Source organism: Harpia harpyja, chromosome 6 (assembly GCF_026419915.1).
Source record: "Harpia harpyja isolate bHarHar1 chromosome 6, bHarHar1 primary haplotype, whole genome shotgun sequence".
Taxonomy (NCBI): domain Eukaryota; kingdom Metazoa; phylum Chordata; class Aves; order Accipitriformes; family Accipitridae; genus Harpia; species Harpia harpyja.
The window spans coordinates 61,235,428-61,255,663 of NC_068945.1; the positions used below are offsets into that span (position 1 = coordinate 61,235,428).

The 20,236-nt window shown below is 38.4% G+C and overlaps 1 protein-coding gene across 1 annotated transcript in view; it reads right to left on the reverse strand.

The window, feature by feature from the left end:
- SEMA3A (semaphorin 3A) overlaps positions 1-15,069 on the reverse strand; it is a 336,793-nt gene extending 321,724 nt beyond the window's left edge. The window contains exon 1 of the mRNA XM_052789790.1: positions 14,830-15,069. The gene's annotated coding sequence lies outside the window, so the exon portion shown is untranslated. The remainder of the gene's footprint in view (positions 1-14,829) is intronic.
- Between the last annotated feature and the right edge of the window lie 5,167 nt (positions 15,070-20,236).

Sequence of the window (20,236 nt, forward strand, 5' to 3'; positions counted from 1 at the left end):
TTCAGTTTTAATGAAATATGACTTGAAAAAATGTTATTTTTGATTTTGCCAGAAAAGTTATGGAATGAAAGCAATTAATGTAATTAAAAGTATTTGAAGTGAAAGAATTAGCATAAGAATTTGGTACAACCAGTTTCACTGAATTTTCAGGAACACAAGAAGTCACACACATATCTGCCCAAAGACCAACCTCTTAAACACTTCCCTCTGAAAAAAACCCCTCTAATCTAGTAGCAGCTGTTAAGTGATTGTACTGGTTTTGGCTGGAATAGAGTTCATTTTCTTCCCAGTAGCTCCTATGGTACTATGTTTTGGACCTGTGACCAAAACAATGTTGATAGCACAGTGATGTTTCAGCTGTTGCTGTATAGTACCGGTACAGCACCAAGGCTGCCTCTGTTTCTCACGCTGCACTGCCAAGCGAGTAGGCTGATGGTGCATGAGAAGTTAGGGGAGGACACAGCTGGGACAGCTGACCCCAACCTCCCAAAGGGATATTCCGTGCCATATGATGTCATGTTCAGCAATAAAATCTAGGGGAGAGTTTTCCAGGTGACTGGCTGGGCATCAGTCGACTGATGGGGAGAGATTTCTTTTGCATCAGTTGTTTTTCTTTGGTTTTCTTTTTTCCCCACCCTTCTTTTTTTTTTTCTTTTTCTCTTTTACCTATTAAACTGTCTTTATCTCAGCCAATGAGTTTCTCACCTTTGTCTTCTGCCCGCTGAGGGGAGTGTGTGGGGCTCAGCTGTCTACGGGGGCTAACCCACAACAGGGAGATAAATATTTCCACTGATCAATGGGAGTATTCTGTTATTTGAGAATTATTGATGTTGATTATGCTCATCATGCGCAGAAAAAAATAAAATCACCTTCCTTCTTATGATTGGAGTTCTTCATAATCTTCATATTAGTACAAGTATTCATCATTATACATTATAATTGCCAAATAGACCTTATCCTACATTTAGCTGATTGTTTCCTGTTAAACATTTGCAATGCTTCCAGGTCCTGCTGTGATGTTCCAGTGTCACAAAAGAGGGTAAATCACATCATATTTATTTATCTTTATAAAGGTTTTTTACTTTTTCATCATAAGACACTCAGCCTAAAGAAAAATGAGTCACTTTTTTAAACAGGTAGAGATGGAAGCTTTGGAAATTAGCACTTCTGCTTGCCAGGTCGGTACTGTATTTGGTAATGGTCACTATAGAAATAGTATTGGTTGAAAGAAAATCTCAAGGGAGTGAGATAAATAGTGGGAGGATCCAAAATCTAGCTTAAACACCTGGAAAAAAATATCTAAGTAACACACTCAGAAGAAAGTCATAAGAGTTCTCAGGCTCTTTTTTCAGTGATTTCATTTCACTATGTTTCAGGCCGAAAGGCTTAAATTCCCCAAACAAAACATCCAGAACCAAATCCAGAACCAATCAACCCATGTCTACAACCATTCTCTCTGGTTTTGATGGAAGATTTCTTTACCTATATCACTGTCCTTTTTTTGTCTTAATTTTTGCTCCAGCAAAGGAAAAAATGATTTTTTTAATCTGTTTTCCCTCTTTCCACAGCGGGGGGGGGGGGGGGGGGTGAGAAAAGGGAAAAAAAAAGAAAAGAAAATCACACCAAAATAATGTAAATCAATAAGAGAGTTAAAAGGTGCACCTATACTATCAAATCGCTCTGCTTCTAGTTCAGTGATGGTCCATGGTACATGTAGATTAAACTATGAGTTTCTTTCTCCCCTAACCAGCGTGATCTGAGGGGATGTCAGGATGGACACCTTCACCCAAAGCAGACTATGCTCCAGAGGCCTTCATGTGGTGGGAAGAAAATGATCTCTGATCCTCTCACATGAAAAGCAGAGATTTCAGCAGGCAAAACAACAGGCTAAACAGATGACCTGAGTGCCCAAACGACTCGGGTGAGTTTCTCCGTCTCTGCGCTTGTGCCCCACGCAACCACTCGTCCTATCCTTTATTTGAGGGATGGGCTTTGGTTGGACTGTCATCAGCAGTGACACATCCCTCTCAAAAGTACTTCTGAGAAGCTGGCATTTTCCTCACACAAAAAAATGGTCTGTCAAAAAGTTCCTGCCAACCTTTGTGCAAAATCAACTTAAAAATACTGGGGAAAGCCACTGCTAACCAATGAATGTTGATTAAGCAGCCAAGTGGTTATTAATGGTATTATTACAGCTGCTGGTATTATGGAGGAATTATGTTAGTGATTTTTCAGGAAAACAGCATCTGCAGAAAATGCCTTCTTTGTGATCAACTAGGAAAAACTCTCAACAGGTGTTAAAAATGGCATACTACCATTTGCAGCACCTAACCTTGTCTCTTTAAAGCCAATAAAATGTAATTGCCCCATTGCAAAAATATGTAATGAATCAGAAATTAAATAGTTCAAAGAAGGGAAAGGATTGACAGTGGATTCTCAAACTTTCTGTCTCTGTATATATCACTTTTTTCTGTATACTTGTTGAAGGTTTGTTCCCCATGCCTTTCTACTCTTATAAATGGCAATTTACATTACTGCAACTGAAGCTTAGAATATCCCTCCTCATCTATGAACACATTCTGCAAGAAGGTGTCTGATGTCATTCTACCTGTTCCAGAGCTTATGTTCAAAGATTCTGATCCAAAACCCACTGCAGCCCATGGAAAAACTAGTTCTATTGAATTTCAGGGAGGTTTTGATCAAGTCTAGAAGTAAAATACTAAGGTTTGTTTCCAACAGCAAAAAGCACAAGAAAGTTCCCTGTGAACTTCCTGCTTTTCCTGCTGTGGTCCTGCATGAAGGAATCTGGCCAAGTAACTGCATCGTTCCTTATTCCTTTCTATTAACACAACCTTGTATTTATCTTAATGAATCTGATTCTGTCATTCTTATCCTTGTATCTCGTCAGTTTATTCTCTTGCCCTAAGATATGCCTTCAACAACTACAGTTAATTCAGTAGCTATGAATCAGTGGACTGTATTACACCTTATTTCTCTAATGTGTCATTGCTTCCCAGCTGGTCTCTTACATGACTGACCACTATACCGCCTATCACATGCAGAGATTTGGGAATGGAGTGCTGTTACATGACCCTCACTTGACACACTGACCTCCATTTAACAATTCACCATTAATGATTACTCTCCACATTTGATTATTCTTGACAATTTTGTATTCAGATTTCTCTAGATTCCCTCTGAAACTATAATTTGTAAATTTAGTAAATGCCTCATTACAGTTATACATTATTTGATGACACAACAAATCTGTTAGAGGAATAGCCTTTTGAACATATCATGTAGATGTACATTTTGTACCATGTAAATCAATCGGAAGAGCTTGTTGCTAATAAAGGATCCCTCCAAAATGGAATTAATAGCACACTTCTATTTCAAAAGTAACTTGTACATGTAAATTCATATTTCTGAAGAACTGACATAATAGAGAAGCAAGACCCACAGGGATATTAATAATTCTGTCATCAAAGCAAGTTTGATTATTGTATTTACAACATGATCTGCAGCCACGCTTGAAATGATGAAGAGGAAACAAAAACCACTGAAAAATGGCTCACGAAGTTGGCACTACACATGATATGCAAGCCGTGAGGGGGATGTGAGCAAGTGACACTGATTCCAGCATATTGCAACAGCAAAGTGATTAACTCCACCATAATAATAATGTTCTTTTAATGCATCTTTCAGGGGTGTAATTATAACTAGTATTACTAAAGTGCCAGCTGAGACCTATTATTCCTTGTACCATGTGCTATGCTACAGACACAATAAAAGAGAGCTACTTCATACTATTACAAGATCTGGATACATACCATCCTCTGCACATCCGTGTGGGAGAGGCACACACTAAATGAAGGACTGTGGTGAACTTCAGTTCCACGATCTGGAAACTGGGAGATCAAGGCTGCACTACAGAGCACATTTGCACTGCTGCAGAATAAAGGAGGGTTTTTTTCCTGCTCCATTTTTCATATGTTTTACAGAGACTGAGAAAGTTGTTAGTTTTCCTTTTTCCATCATGGCAATTGTATGGTAATGTTCACTTTTCTAAAGCTTGCAGAGAAATGCTGTGAGATTAAACCCTAAATGCTTTCATATGTTAAAAAAAGAAGAAAAAGAAGAAAAAAAAATCCCACAAACTATCCAAGGATCTGGTTAGTCAGCCAACAAATCCAGCTGGGGTGCCTGATCCTCCACTGTATAAAATGCTCCCAGTCCTACTGAAGGTAATAGCAACTCTTATTTGTGCCAGCTGGGGATCTAGCCCATGAGGCCATAAAGCAAACAGGGTAAAAAATCCCATCAAACTAAACATAATACATATAATTTAGGCTACCTCCAAGGGCTCCTAAACTAATAAAATCTGAATTGAGAGCAAGGACATAATTAGCTCTATTTGTGTCATATTTAATTTTATCAATGATATGATTAATTGGCCCCTTTTCTATCTGTTTTCATTGTTTTCAGGCTTGACTCGCTTTTTGCTTGTACACTTGCCATCGGTTTAATGGCATTGCTGCTCTCTGGAGTTAACATCTGCAAGGAAGAAACATCTCTACATTTGCACCGGGGCAGCTGAGAACAGAAAGGTGGATTCCTCGTTTGTTACTGACCTGCTCCTACATTCACTGTAGTCATTTGAAAAAGAAATATTAGACTGCCACACTATTTAAATTTTTACTTATTTTTAAGTATTGTGAAGTAAGCTTTACATATTTTTTCTGTGCCCATAATTTTTTTAAATGCATGACCACAGTGAAATAGTAACAACTGTTAAATGTACCTGTCTGAAAAGCAGGAAATTTCTTTCCGATGTGAAGATCATATTGCTCCCTTGAATTCAGCAAGTTCTTCCCCTTTCCCTTACTTTATAATGTGTGTAAAATCTATACTGTATTTGAAAATTTGCCCCACTGCTTGTTTGCATTCCAGCATTCTGACAATAACGAAGAAATTATTTATAAATTTATTCAACATCATTGTTACAAGTTAAAGTAGATTACTAAATTGTTTGGTAGACATTCTTTTTGAATATGAACTAAACAGGATCCTACTATATTTGATTTCACCTAATATATATAATGCAGAAGAAACATAATATCCACTCATGAAATTAGTTGAAGATTGATTGAAATATTATGTTGCATTGTAGTATGGGCAAAATACAGTTAATTAAAGCAAAAGATTAGGACCAAATGAAATATGAACTCATTGAGACCTAAAATTTTACATATACAGGGCCTGATTCTAATTTACATGAGCTGATGTAAAATGTGACTCACAGGAAAAACAATCAAGCCACACCTCTAAAACGAGTATAACTGATAGGATTACTGCTTTCATTGTCTTGAAATGAAGAGAAAGGTTGCAATCAAAACCAAGCAAAGAAATATAGGTTACTGAAATTAAATTACTTTTGTGGTTTTTTTCCTTAGTGTATCTACCACTGGATGTTGTTCCAGTTCTTGTGCCCATGCTTTCAGAGGATTTCAGAGTGAGCAAAGAGATGGAGGATATGATTTATAACATAAGACTTTTGAACGTAGATCCAGATTTATCACGTGTATCATTAAGCACCTAATATAGGCATCTCAAGATTGGAAATGAGTGCTACAGAGTCCTTTCTATAGTTACTACCAGTCTTTCAGTGGAAAGGAAGAGTTATATCCAGAAGGCAATAGTAACAACCTAAAAATGAATCATCCAATGGAGGTGCTTACCTCACCCTAGTGAGTATATAGAGGACTCTATATATGCAGAAATTAATCTGGGACAAGTATCTGTAAAAAATCCACATATTTTAGACAAAAAAGAAAAAGAGAGGAGGACTCTAAAATATGTGGACAATAACATTACAAAAAGGAATGGTTGGAACTGGAGTTAGAAAAATTAAAATCAATAATTCAGAAATAGTAATTAACTGTTGTAGTAACCCGGATTTTTTTAGCAAATGTTCTAATTCTACTGTGACTATTGGACCTGAAATCCTGTATCCTGCAAGTTTGGTTAAACAGCTTTATAATTGACAGTCACCAAGTTCTTCCCCTTCCCTTCAAGTAATTAAAAATCTACCTGTTCTGCACTTCTTTCCAGCAATAAAACCATACTGGAACCAGATGGGACCTCAACATGCATATTCCTTTGAGCTGGTGACAAGTTCTGTTCTTATGTTTTTGTTGTCTGTGTTATCTGAATGCTAAATCCCATATGTATGTCATAGATGGTAAACAGTGCAGAATTACAAACACAGACAGCAGATATGCAAACATAGCAATAATTCCTGTTTTTACGGTTGAAGCAGATATCTTGCTTCTGCTCAGTCTCTTTGTGCTGTGCTGGACGCTGTACATAGAGTCTGGGGAGTCAGCAGCTCTCTCCAGGTGGATGTTCATGGAGCACGGCACAGATCTGGCTTGGTGAGTCCAAACCACCCACCTCGCGGCATTTGGCTCCAAAGCGTGTCCTGGGAGCAGGGCCCAGGGCACTGCTGTTCTCTGCCTGCTCTTGGCTGGTATCACCTCACAGCACAAACCATGCCAAGGATAATGTAGACCTGGCTCAAGAAACAGGGAACCACAAGAGCCTTCATTCAGCCATATATGTTCCACACCCACCTATTGGGAAAGTGCGTGCAAACCCTAGACTTTCCAAAAAGAGGCATTTTCATGAAGTTGTAACATCATTTTAAGAAGAAAAAAAAGAAAAAAGTCCTCACTTCTCTAAAACGGACCATGCACAACAGCACTAAAACTAAACAGTGCAGAAACATAATTCACAGAAATCCATTCCTTTTCATAGTCTTTCTAGTTTCACTAGATTGGTCTTTCATGTTACTGAGTCAAAACCCACTCTGAAATTCTGTGCTTATAAACTGGGAACATATTTTAGCAATGCTCTCTGCTTTTCTTTGCAAAGATTTCCAGCTTTATGTAAAGAGATTGACATTAAAAAAAAATGATTTTCTGAAATGTCTCAATACTGATTTCCCAGCTTCTTCTACAATTCCGGTTAATTAAAGGTAAATTAAATCCAACCATGTCACCCAATTACATCCACATTGCCCGTTTTATTACATGTGTCTAGGTTGACAGCATAAAGAATTGCCTTCAACAGAAGAAAAGCAAATTATTCTCTATTTAAACTGCTGGGACGGCATTTTAATTCTTTAACACTTGATAAGCACTTAACAGAAGAGGACAAAATTACCTTAAAGAATCAAACCTTCTGTTTTTCAATTGACTTCAGTAACTTGAAGCTTTTTAATTAAGTACACCAGAGAAGTTTATTGCTTTAGCTGGTTCTCTGTACCTTTGAGTCTTCTAAAGTATAAACCCTTTTATGTGGTAATAACATTCCATATAGGTTTTCAAACAGCATAAAGGTATTGGTTTAGCCTATTTATGCTTAGCTCTCTACATCTGCTAAGTAATTGCTTTTTTCTTAAATGAAATATTAGAACGCTAGAGCATGTACTTTGTATGTATAGACACTGTGGATAGTGTATAATAAAATCATTCATGCTGCAATAATTAAAGCTGTGTCAGCATTTTCATTACAAACTCCGTTTTTCAAGTGTTTATAATTCAGCCATAAAAAATTGTCTTGGACTCTTTCCACCGTATCTGAAGGCCAAAAAAATATATCCATAAAAAAGTTTACAAGTTTTGAACACTTGTTTGCAGGTGTAGAACTGAAAAACAGTTTTGATTTACAAATGAAGTTTGACAAGTAGCCACTGGCATTTTTAAACCCAGACAAATCCAAAACACTTGAGATTATCAGGTTCATAAAACCATGCTTTCTGTGAGATTGTATTAATTGCTGCAAATGGGTGTTGTCATCCCTCATCAAATTTGTGATTGGTCATGAAAATACTGGTAAATGTTAACAATAAGTAAATTGGTAGCCTACAAGATCTTAAATCTAATAATGTGAAGTGTGATTGACATATTCTTTTATGAATGCAAGTATATATACTTTTAACTCTTTCTAGAGGTGCTAAATCAAAACTCTATGCTAAATCCAAGCACTATGGGAGTCAGTGTGAGTTTTGGCAGAATTTTCTCTCCAGAGACAGTAGTTATCTGTTTTTTCACAGATCCAATACAGCATGGACATCAGCTGTGTCTGCTTTCCCACAATACCCTGTTAATGTGCCTTAAACCTGGTGTGAAGGGAACCATTGCAGTGATAACAGAGTAGCTCACTTGACATGTCATTAAATCTCCTTTCTCAGTCTGCTAAAATGGGTGCCAAGGAAGGTCACTTGGATGGAGTTTCTTGTAACAGGACAAATGGATGGACTGAGGAACCACAACTAATTCCATGAAATAACAAACAGGGCTTTGCTTGGTATATCCCCGCCACCTCACACATACACTTATCAGCTTGTGGAAATTTGGCCTGTGAAGACATGGAAGCACTGATCCACGGACCATCAAGCTTTGCTGGCTTACTGTGTCCTTGTGGATGCGTAAGGAGCCCTGACAGAGCTGTTCTCTGCAGTGCTGGCCATCTGCACAGCCTTCTCAAGTCTCTACTTCATCAAAAGGAAGTGAAGACCATCTCTATTAAATTAAGAGTGGGTTTTTTCCACTAATAAGGTTGGAAGTGTGATTATCTTTCAAGTAGAATAACCCCTGTAACTTCTGTCCTGTTCTGTCCTGTCCTGTCCTGTCCTATTCTATCCTTGTTATAAATCAACACTGTAGCACTGTATCACTTTTCAGCTGTGCATTAACCAAAGGAAGATCTGTCAGGGATGGGTCTTTTTGTCTTGCTGATTGAAGCAAACAGAAATAGGCTTTACCCTACAGAGCAAAAAGCTCTGCAAACCACTGCCCTCAGGCCCTGTTCACACCCATTCTGCCTATTATTTGGCTCCGAGAGTCATAAGGCTTCATGTGGCATCTCTATGGCCTGAACCAGGACTATTATTTTGTTTTGTTTTCATCTTGATGCGCATGAAATACTGTGAAGGCTGTGTTTCAGCTCCTTAAGTGGCATTTTTAAAGCATGATACCCAGGATCATGAGGTGAATGCCCCGTTTTGTGATAGGGCAGGTTGGACTAGGATGACTTTTTGTGATGGTGCTGGAAGACTCTGCGTAGGACAGAGGTGGTATCGTTGGTGACATACCTGTCTGTAACTTTTGTGTCCTTATAGAGAGCCTTTTGTCCTCTTCAGAATCTTGAGTAGGACAGTAGGTATGCCAGGCACTATCCTCACTGAGTCAACTACAAGACTTACTTTGGAACAGGAATATATTTGAGCTTACTAATAAACTAATTCTTTAGGAATTTTATAGAGCATGATTTAAAAAACCAGTTTTTTTCTGATATCGCCACAGCATTGAAAAAAAAATTTATGTTTGTGTAGATGCATAAGGTCTATGATTTAAACCCCAACATTACTAAAACTGTACCGCCTATCAGTTTCCCAGATGGCAGGATGTATTTGCACCGTGAGAAAATCTACTGAGCTAAAATAACTTCCAGTAGAAATCACATTACTTTGTACCATGCACGTTTCTTTCATTTTCTCCAGTGTAAATTTTGAGGGTAACACTAATGTTATTATACAGGTATGACACACATCTGTGATATGCACCATGTGAATTTGCTGTGCTGATATTTCAAAGACTGGTTTACATTCATGGAGCTTTTAAAGTCCAGCACAACCTTCTGGAAATTTAACAAACACATTTTTGACCTCAACCCTTCCTGTGTGCAGTATTGTTAGCCAATTTGTCCCAATTTTACAGGTTTTTAATTTCAAAATTGTCAGAGTAACAAAACTTGTAGCTGGTGTTACTTTAAAACCATTCAAAGTAAAAATTGAGCCCTGCTGTTAGTTCCAAGGAAGAAAATGAGATAACACCTGAGTTGAATTTAACATAGGAAATCCAAAATAAGATTTGGAAAAAAACACAAAACAATCCTATTGTTGTCTAGTTGAATCTTTTTCTCACTCTTAAATTTAAAGGAAAAAAAAATAATGAAAAATAAATTATTCTGATTCATGGTTTCCTTACCACTGTTTTCTGAGGTTTTACACCAGAGTATAAGCTACTGAATCAAACTTGTAGTCATTGTGCATGGGATTTGTGCATATCATGGGGTTCATATATCTTTATCACCCTTTAAAGAACAGCAGTAAAAAAAACCCAGAAAGCCTTTCCCATTAATCATTTCAAGTGAACTCACATTTTTAGAACAAGGACAAAGGCATGTTGCTCTTAAAATGCACTCCTTTGCTGTTTGTTTTAATAACATTTGCACTCCAATGCCTCATAGGAAGAAGAGTGTAACACACAGCTTGGCTCTAGAAAAGCACAATTTTCAATTTCTTCCTGCAGTTTTGCTTCCATTATTCCTGAATATTTGTATCTAATGCCATCAGCATCTAAGCTGCTCACTTCTGTTGAAGACCAACATACTAGTAATTAGGAGAAAAAACACTTGACAAACTGGTAGTAGAGTATCAGAATGATAAATCAGAATGACAGCATTATTTCATACAAGCACTTTATGTGAACATCTGCAAGTCCATATATTAGGAATAAAATTATCAACAATCAACAAATCAGCACCTCTTTACTGTGATACCACTGAGTTAAATAAGCAAAAAGAACAGCTTTATGGTATTTTAAGACTTTCATTCTGATACAGAGCAGCAAGACACAAAATGTGTCATTGCCTGAATGCACCAGAAATTTTGAAAAACTTTTTTTTTACTTGAGATGATTTAGTTTTAATATAGACAGCAGCAAGAAATCTTTTATTGTATTCAGATTCCTAAAATATTGGTTTATCTTTAAATCAGACCTACTTGGTATTAAACATTATTTTAAAAGTGTGTGCCAGACATTCACTACCAAAACCTAATTATCACTGGACATAAGCTTTCTAGATCAAAGGCTTAGTTTCCATGGTAGTACCTAAAATGCCCTCTTAAGTAACAGCTCATGCATCAAATCAGCATTGATACTTACTTAACGTAAGAAGAATAAAACCCAAATTATGTTCACTTCTACCTAAACTCACTGAAGTAACCGAGACTTAGGAAAGTAAAATTTGCAAATCTGCAGTGTATTGGTGTAAATAATTGGTGTGATTTTAATGTAAATAGCACTAGCAATGCTTGCTAACTAGACTTGAAGTATGTTCGCCTTAGCAGAACAAAGATCTGAACCAGCTTAGAATTGATGCTTTATATGAAGAATAATAATACAGATGAGGAGAAACTTTCCTCAGTGATTGCTTATGGAAAATATTTTGGATTTGTGGAACATACATGATTTGAGGTTTTCCTGTAACCCTAGCTAATGTCCTTGTAATCTTTTGATGCTCATCAGTAACACACTGTTATGCCTATAAGCACTTTTTCTACATCTTTTTCAGTTTAAGACTCATTAAACCTTTAGCAGCCATGAGTAATAGTATCAAAGAAGATAATACAAGATTCATTGTGTCATACAATACCTATAGCTTCCACTACACTAGCAAATGGGAGTAAAATTAAAGCCTTCTGTAAAATGTTAGTTATAGAAAGAAAAAAAGGCTTAATATTTATGTCTCCAGTGAAGTTTTGTTAGTAAACAATATGGTCAAATTATGTTTATTAACAAAATATTTTCAAAATGACTACTGATTAATTAACAAATTCTTTATTACTACAGATTACTGAAGTGTTAAACACTATGCTTCCATTATAAATCTTAAGTATAACTGACAATTTGCCATTGGGCTCTTGGCTGAACATGGAAGTAATATAGCTAAAAATCTCAAATGTCTGTGGCTAAACTAAGCCTCCTAGGGTTGTATTCATGCATTTAAACAACAGGCCTAATGAAGACAAACTTAGGTCTGAACATTTAGGTGAATAACTTGTGCTTTCATATCAGGATATTTTTTCAGATCCTGGTCTTTATTTTTTTTTTTTCAAACACCAAATTAATTATAAAAGTGGATGGTATAATATTTCCACTAACTGACATATTGCTGTAGAGTACACTGTGAGCACTAACTAATATCAGAAATAAACATTGTTGCTCGATATATTGCTACTTGCTCTTTTTTGGGGTAAGGGTAATGACAATCATCAAGTTTATGCATAAACCCAGAACTCTGTTACACTCATGGCTTGTAGTTGAGGTCAGGATTAGGCTCTGTAACATGGAAATGCCACATTTTTCATGTTCAAATTATTTTAGGCACTGAAGCCAACAGAAGAAGTCTTGAAGGATCCAAAGATATATTTCAAAGTGGGGAGAAAGCATAGGACATAACATTTCTTGTGTGTATATGTGTGTGTGTCTATCAGAAAGATGGTGAAAGAGAGAAAAGAAGTAGATTAAGTGGTTACACTGCACACACTCAAAACTCAGTCACAATAAACAAATGGGAAGAAAAGGCATTATGTGATGCTTATTTAAAATATTTAAATGTTGTTCTACTGCAGGAATGCAGTACAAAATAGTAGATGGTACTGTAACTTACATGCAAATGCATAATGTCTGAATTTAAAAAAAATACATTAAAAAACAATAGTTACACAGTATGTATGATCAAAACACTGGACATTTTTTTAGTTTTCTTAAATTAAATTGACTAGCAAACTGGGGTAAATTCTGACAGGTGTGTTTATATAAATAGAAACTTAGCGGTTGGTAGTATCTTCATCCTTTTTGGTTCATATTCCTAAATGCCTCACAGAGCAATGAGTTGCATTGAAAGCAAAGGATAAAGTACCACTCAAAATTTGTTAGATTGGAAAAAAACAGAGTAATTTGTTTTGATCTAAATACTGGCAGAGTTCTTGATGTGAGTATGATAGGGAGAATGTGCCCCATAACTCCATCACCTCACTTGTATTTTGTTGTACCTTAACCTCATAGCTATACTGCAACATCTAGGACCATTTTTTACATAGTATTATTATGTATGGATTGTTGCAAACTTGTATTCAAGATACATACATTATGAAGCTGGCATAAGGTAAGCAGGAATTTCTTGTGAATTCACACTTGCACTTTGCAACTGTGAAAGAAAAGCACTGCTGATTACGGCTTTTAAATTCTAAAAGCCATTTTCCACTGGGTGAAATTTAAGAGGGAGAAGATGCTTATTACTATTTATTAGTTATGCTATTTATTAGTCCTTTGAAAATGACTTTCTATTAATCACAGTCTGACCTTGCCATTAAGGGGCAGTTGTTGGAGCCAGAGAATAACTGCACTGCTCCAGTGTATGAACTGAACTACTACAGTGTTCCTGCACTAAAGGAGGCACAATGAAATTAGATTCTCCCCCTGTAGGGGGTAGACGTTGACCGCTGTCTGCTGCCAGCAACTACAGGTCTAAATATTTCTTCTGCGGTGGTTGTTTTACCTTCCTAAACTTCTAACTTCATCCCTTTTAAATTGCCATATTTAGAACCTTACTGTTAACAGACTGGATGTTTTTCAGCACCAGAATTAGGCTAATGGCTATCATGCTCAAAGGATAACTGTAGCAGCCTAAAGCCATGGCTAATTAAAAGGACCATATATACTTGTCTGTCCAAGAGCGAAGAAAATAACTCTTCTGCAGAAAGGAAGACTACTGAAAGCATTTTATAGGCATAACTGTGCAGACTCATTTGTTCCACTTCCAGTGTTGACAACAGCCACCAACCTGGGTAATAGTTCAGAATAAATTAAGCCTAAAGTGAGAAGTGTCATCTCATTGGATCCTCCAGAAAATAAATTCAGACATACTTCTGGTATGCATTCTTATACTGTGTCATCATCTACTTGAGACGCCGGCAGATCCTTTTTATACTGCATGTGTTTATTTCTCAGACAGAACATTTTGTATATGCAATGGACACATTTTTTTACATTGGCTGACATTCCACCTGAAAGTCCATCACAGCAAGCTTGTTAATGTGCTTCAGGATATACGGTACAGTAGTAAACAGACTCCCAATAGCAAAGTAAAACTCTGGTAGGAGGCTCGAAGAATATGTGTGTGCTAAGATCAAATCTTGACTTCAAGTTCAAGCGCAGTTTAACAGCGAATCCGAAGTTGTAAATGCAAAGTAAAGGCAATTTTAAGGCTGCTTTAAACCAAGCATGAAAGACTGAGGAGTCAAAGTTGAGATTCTATACATCTGGTTCTAATATGCCTCTTGCATTTTAGACAAGCGACCTTCTTTTTTTGTTTCAAGCTTTACTATCACTGTAGTTGATACAGTTTGTTAGTTTATAGTTTGGCAACATTCTCAGTACGTTTGAATCAATGGTTTGGTAAACAAAATAACGCAGCTTTCTTTTTCAGGTTAAATTACATCTATTTTTTAATGCCTAGCTTTTCTAACTCTTGGTTCCTCCTTTGCCTCCTCTCTTCCCCCCCCCCGCCCCAGAAAAAAAAAAAAAAGAGCTTTAAAGTATTTTAGTTTCTTCATTTAAGGATTTTCATTTATGCATTTTATAAAAAAAAATGTTTAAACCCTACTTCTGCTCAGTAACCAGATATTGCACAGACACATATCTTGATAGAGAGGTGGACCTATGTGTTACTGATATCATTATATAGCTCAGTTTTAGATAAGAAAGCTGCTTCAGACCAGCTGTATGGTCTGAGCAATCAGGCTGAAGTGGCAGGACAAGGGCACGGTGTAAAATGAAACAAGAAGAAATACACAGGGGATCTGCATGCAAAGATTATTCTGCTTCATTTCTGCACCAGCCTTTAGAGGATTCCTCAAAAGTAAACACAGTTAATTAATTCCCAAGCAAAATAAGTAAACGCAAATTTTCCACTTACTGTGTGTTGTGCCTTGTCCGTGCACTGAAGAGAAGAGACAGTTCTGCAGCGCTCACCTAGATCCAGGTTGCTTTCTAAATTAGACATACATGTAAGCTGGAGGAAGCTCATTGACTTTTTAACTGTGCAAAGAGCAACCCATCTCACTGCTGCTTAGACAACCCTTCAGGACACTGTGCTGAACTTCAGCACAAGAGCACGGCATCTATTACGCTTGAGGCTCTACCATTTCACCTACACCTGGGTGGATCTATCAAGCTTCATCTCTATTAGGGCGGTTTGACTATGTGGTTTAAAGGGAAAAAATAAAAAGAGAGAGGGGGAGAGAGGGAGAGAGAGAGAAAAAAGGGCTTGCCGTTGTCACACTTGTTTCCTATTAAAGAGCCTTACGGTGGATTGAGTAATTGTGTACGAAGGTAGTCTGGCTGGCAGATGTGTGCAGCCCCAGTGGAGCACTAGATTCAAGGCAGATGGGTTGTACCAGGGCGCAAACAACACTGGAAAAAGAGAGGCGTGATTAAAACAGCAGGCCGCCGTTTTACAGTGCTAGAAGTGGGGATAGCATGAAAGCTCCCAGGAACTAAAGCTCCCCAAAATAGGAACTGTACAGACACAAGCAAACTGCAGTAAAACAAACCTGATAAAGCACAGCGAATGATCAAATTGACGGAGTTATGCAATACTAAAACCATCATGATTATTAATGAGCCTCTCTCCCCTCCTCCTTCTTGCAGGCACTCACATTAGAAATACTCCGTTGCAAAAAGCATGAGCACGGGTTTATTCAAAACAGAATCCTGGGCTACCGTACGGTCTGAGGCATCTTTTGGAAATGGATTAGAGTTACTTTGAGGGTTTTACATTGTCAGTCAGGTCTGGTTCAGTTTAAAAATAAAAAAGAAGATGAGCGGTGGGGGTGAATCTGCCGTTAGCAGTTATTTCTGAGAATGGTTGAAGCAGATTATCAGAGAAGTGAACAAGGAATCCTTATTATAAACTTCTGTCTGACATGCATAGGGCCAAAATCAGCCCCGGTGTAAGCACACCAGTATATGTCAGGGGTGATTTTGTCATTCTGCCTCTCTCAGGTTATTGAAACTTGGCTACAGCAGATGGTCCGAGAATCCCTGTTATCACAACAATGGTTTGTAATAGTACACGTTAAACTCCTACGCAGACAGGAGAGAAAGGCTACTTGTATAGTACTGAAATGATCTCAAGTGCAGAGTTCCCATGTGTGAGCTCATGTGTGCACCGGCTGTCTACTTTGAGGTTTAAGTAGAACTTAAATAATGATTACCCACCTTTTGCTGGACTTCTGCTCAGAAATGATGAGTCTGATACAATTCCCTCAGTGAATGTCTACTGCAGGTTTTTCCACTAACAGTGAAAGACACCACAGAGCAGATGCCTGCGTCTGAGCTGATCACCCTGGGACGCCTTTGTGGTCAATGGTGAGAAAGAGGCACTGCTAGAAGGCAGCTAGTCTGAGCCTATGGAGGTATCTAAAAGAGGTCAAGTGAATCACATCCTGCTCCTATTGATTACCACGGCATTTCAGACTTGAGTTGACTAAGGTAAATCCCCCACTCTGCATGTCTGATCCTCAACCAGTTTAAATTAGCGTTGATCGGTACAGTTACGATGTTTTGTAAGAACTGAGATTATGGTCGTGCAGCCCAAAACAATACTACTACAGTATTCTAGGATACCATTGTAGGATACTATAGTACTTATTTATTGTGTATAGGGAATGCTGGTCCTTAATATCTACCAGCTGTTTTATCAGGCCCTTTAGACAAGAATGGTTTATATACAAAATCCTATGGATATTTCCCATGTAAGCTCTTGTTATTAATTTTTCAATAAGGCCCATTCATATCCAGGTAACAGAAACAGCAAAGGAAACATAAAAAATGGGCAAATATTTTTCTTTTCATAGCAAAGTTCCTTTTTTTCTATGACCTAGAATTGTTTTAGAACAATGGGAGTTTCACAAGTATGTATTTTTCATTGCTCCCCCAGTTTAAGAAGCTAGATTGTTGGCATGATCTTCTCTCTTAATGAAGTTTCTTAGCCACACAAAAGAAATGAAGCAAGAGTTACGGATTAATGAGCCTTAAAATTCATATATGGGAGTTGCCTGTACCTAAATTTAGAAGACATCTAAATTTAAAGTTCATCCAAAGTCTTAAATTCTGAATATGGTAGTAACAGAAAGTCTCAGGCCTCACAAAACTGAATAGTTGTTGTCCTTTTCATGCCTAAATTTTTGGGATCCTTGGAAAACGAGGGGTTCACCTTCAGTCTAGAAGGATTTTGTCAGACTGCTGATGGAGTAGCCTTGTACAAAACGGACTTCCAATTTTCAAAGACAACCGAATGGATTCTAATGCACAACCCTACTGTCCAGCTAATAGCAACTGGCTTGCTGGAATTAGATGCATTCAACGCCTGTATTTTCATGAGATAGGGAAGGATTCCCTTGCTCAGATGGGTGGGGTGAGAACTGGGGTGAGAACATGGGAGAGGTACCCTGTTTAGCTTGGTAGCTGGGACCTTCACCTGAAGCAACAGAGATGGAAAATGTCTCTTTTTCTGTTTACCACAGACTGTTTAATCAAAGACAGTTTAAAGAAAAATACACAAACAGTTTCTGACAGGAGGCAGAGCTGGATTTGGTCCCCTCAGGAAGAGAAAGGACTAGACAAAGGATCAAGATATTTATATTCCAGAGGAGGGTTTCAAGAGGAATATTTTAGAATTGTGTTGGTTTTGGCTGGGATGGAGTTAATTTTCTTCATAGTAGCTGGTATGGGGCTATGTTTTGGATTTGTGCTGGAAACAGTGTTGATAAGACAGGGATGTTTTCGTTACTGCTGAGCAGTGCTTACCCAGAGCCAAGGCCTTTTCTGCTTTTCCCCCCACCCCACCAGCGAGGAGGCTGGGGGGGCACAAGGAGTTGGGAGGGGACACAGCTGGGACAGCTGACCCCAACTGACCCAAGGGACATTCCAGACCATATGATGTCATGCCCAGCATGTAAAGCTGGAGGAGGAAGAAGGAAAAGGGGGACATTCAGAGCGATGGCGTTTGTCTTCCCAAGTCACCGTTATGGGTGATGGAGCCCTGCTTTCCTGGAGATGGCTGAACACCTGCCTGCCCATGGGAAGTGGGGAATGAATTCCTTGGTTTGCTTTGCTTGTGTGCGCAGCTTTTGCTTTACTTGTTAAACTGTCTTTATCTCAGCCCATGAGTTTTCTCACTTTTACTCTTCTGATTCTCTCCCCCATCCCACCGCGGGGGAGTGAGCAAGTGGCTGTGTGGGGCTGAGTTGCCGACTGGGGTTAAACCATGACAAGAGTGAAAGACAGCTCTGTTACAGGCATCATTTCTGCCCTCCCTCTGCCTTCTCTGACCTCCTGAAATGAAATCAGTAGACATACACTTTCAGGGAAAGAATCTAAATGAAAGAAGATACTATTCTGACATATAAATGAGGCACCTCAAATACACAGAAGGAGACATTAAAAATGACTTCTTCTTCTTCCATTCCCTGTGACATCTCACTCAGCACGTTGGGTGCCAAGGATTACATTCTCAGTTCCTTGGGTGCTGTGGAAAGGGTCAGGGTGTGTGCACAAAAGACCAAAGAGAGGTATCGTTGCCCAAGGACCCCTCAATGGTCAGTGAAGTCAGATGGGTTTACAAATGGCAACAGAACTGTGGACTACAGACAACAGGGAGGATAATACTGTTTAGCTCTAATAATGTCTGGGCTCTCAGTTAGCTCCAAATCCCAAACTATACAGTTTTAGTTTTCTATTCTAATTCTTTACCAAGGCGACTGACCTGTGCAAAGTACAGGTAAAAACTAGCAGGGTATGTGCCTTCTCTGTGCTCCTCATCCAACCATTGGGAGTCACATGGAGACAGCAGTCTGCTACCTTGAAAATTTGTTCACATGTCTTGAGACTTTCTCATCTACTTATGCAGAAGTTACTGCAGCTATTATTGAGGAACTGCCATGGAGTTCTGGCTTGTCCTTTACATTTTAAATAAGAATTTTCCTGGGAAATCTGTCTTTTGTCATGCAGTTCCTGGCATGTAAGTTTTATTTGGCTTCTGAGAAGAGAACCTTCCAGAATGGTGGGGCTGATTCTTCTCCCATTTACACCCCTACAACTCACTGACTTCAGGATAAGTCCCTTCCTGACATCTCCAAGAGTGTTAGGATGACTCTGTTGTCTATGAAACTGTTACATGACCACCCACTATTAAACAGATGTTCCCTGGCTCAAAATATAAATAGAGTCTGGAGCGTGAAGCTGGCTGTGATTTATTTAGGTAACTGTGACCTTGTATGGAAATATTCTCACTTTCTTCTTTTTGGCAAAAACCCCTTTGATTTTGCCTTTTTGATTTTCTCCTGGGTTAGAAAAGGGCTTTTCCTTCACATATAATTATATTGAGATTTACCTGAGTTACAGGATGTAAAAAAATGCCTTCTTCAGGAAAATTTAGGCAGAATAACATAAAAATAAAAATAAAAATAAAAATAAAAATAAAAAAGAACAGAATATTTTTAGAAACTGAGTCCATATCCTCCCTTTAGTGAATTGATTCAGGTTACAGCCTGCATCTCAGCAAACTAAATGATTCAAGTGTCTTGTTCAAAAAACCTAATATTCTGTCAGTATTTCCCATAGGATGTCTCTGATTTCTCTCTAAAAAAATCTCAAGAATTGTAAGAACTGCCCATTGGACTACTGGTATTGCAGGGGAGACTGACGCTCTGGCAGCAGACTGGTGGTAGAACTGTGGCTGTAATGGGAAGGCAAGAGGAGATGAGGTGGTAACTGGAAGAGGCCCGATGAGTTGCCTGCGGAATGATGGAGCTCACCTGGAGCACCTGACAACCTAGGATTTTGATTGACACCTCCTCTCTGGCAAGAGAATTCTGGTCTTTTTATTGAGGATGGGTAGAAAAGCTCACAGAAACTACAAAACCCTTACAAGGGTGGTGCCATCCTTCTAGGCTTGGTCGTCATTCCCTGAAACCAGTGGTGGAGATGCCTACATGACACAGCTCTTGGCTACCTCTGCGCAAGTTACTCTGTGTGTGTTAGATCAAGCTCCAACTAGCAGTACCAAAATGCTGGACATAAATTGTGTGTGTTTTTTCAGAAGCGATGGATTCGTGGGGAGAAAAAGCTGTAAGGGAGGAAAAAATGGGATGTTGGGGAGTAGACTGCTATATTGCCTGGGCCAAGAGATTTAAACTGCCCTCAAATTGATTTTTGAGCATGAAAAATGAGTTGTGTGAGTTGGCTGTAACTGGAGGGGAAGAACAGAACAGTGCCCATAACCTTGACTGCCCCTTGCTGCTGTAAGAAGAGTTCAGAGC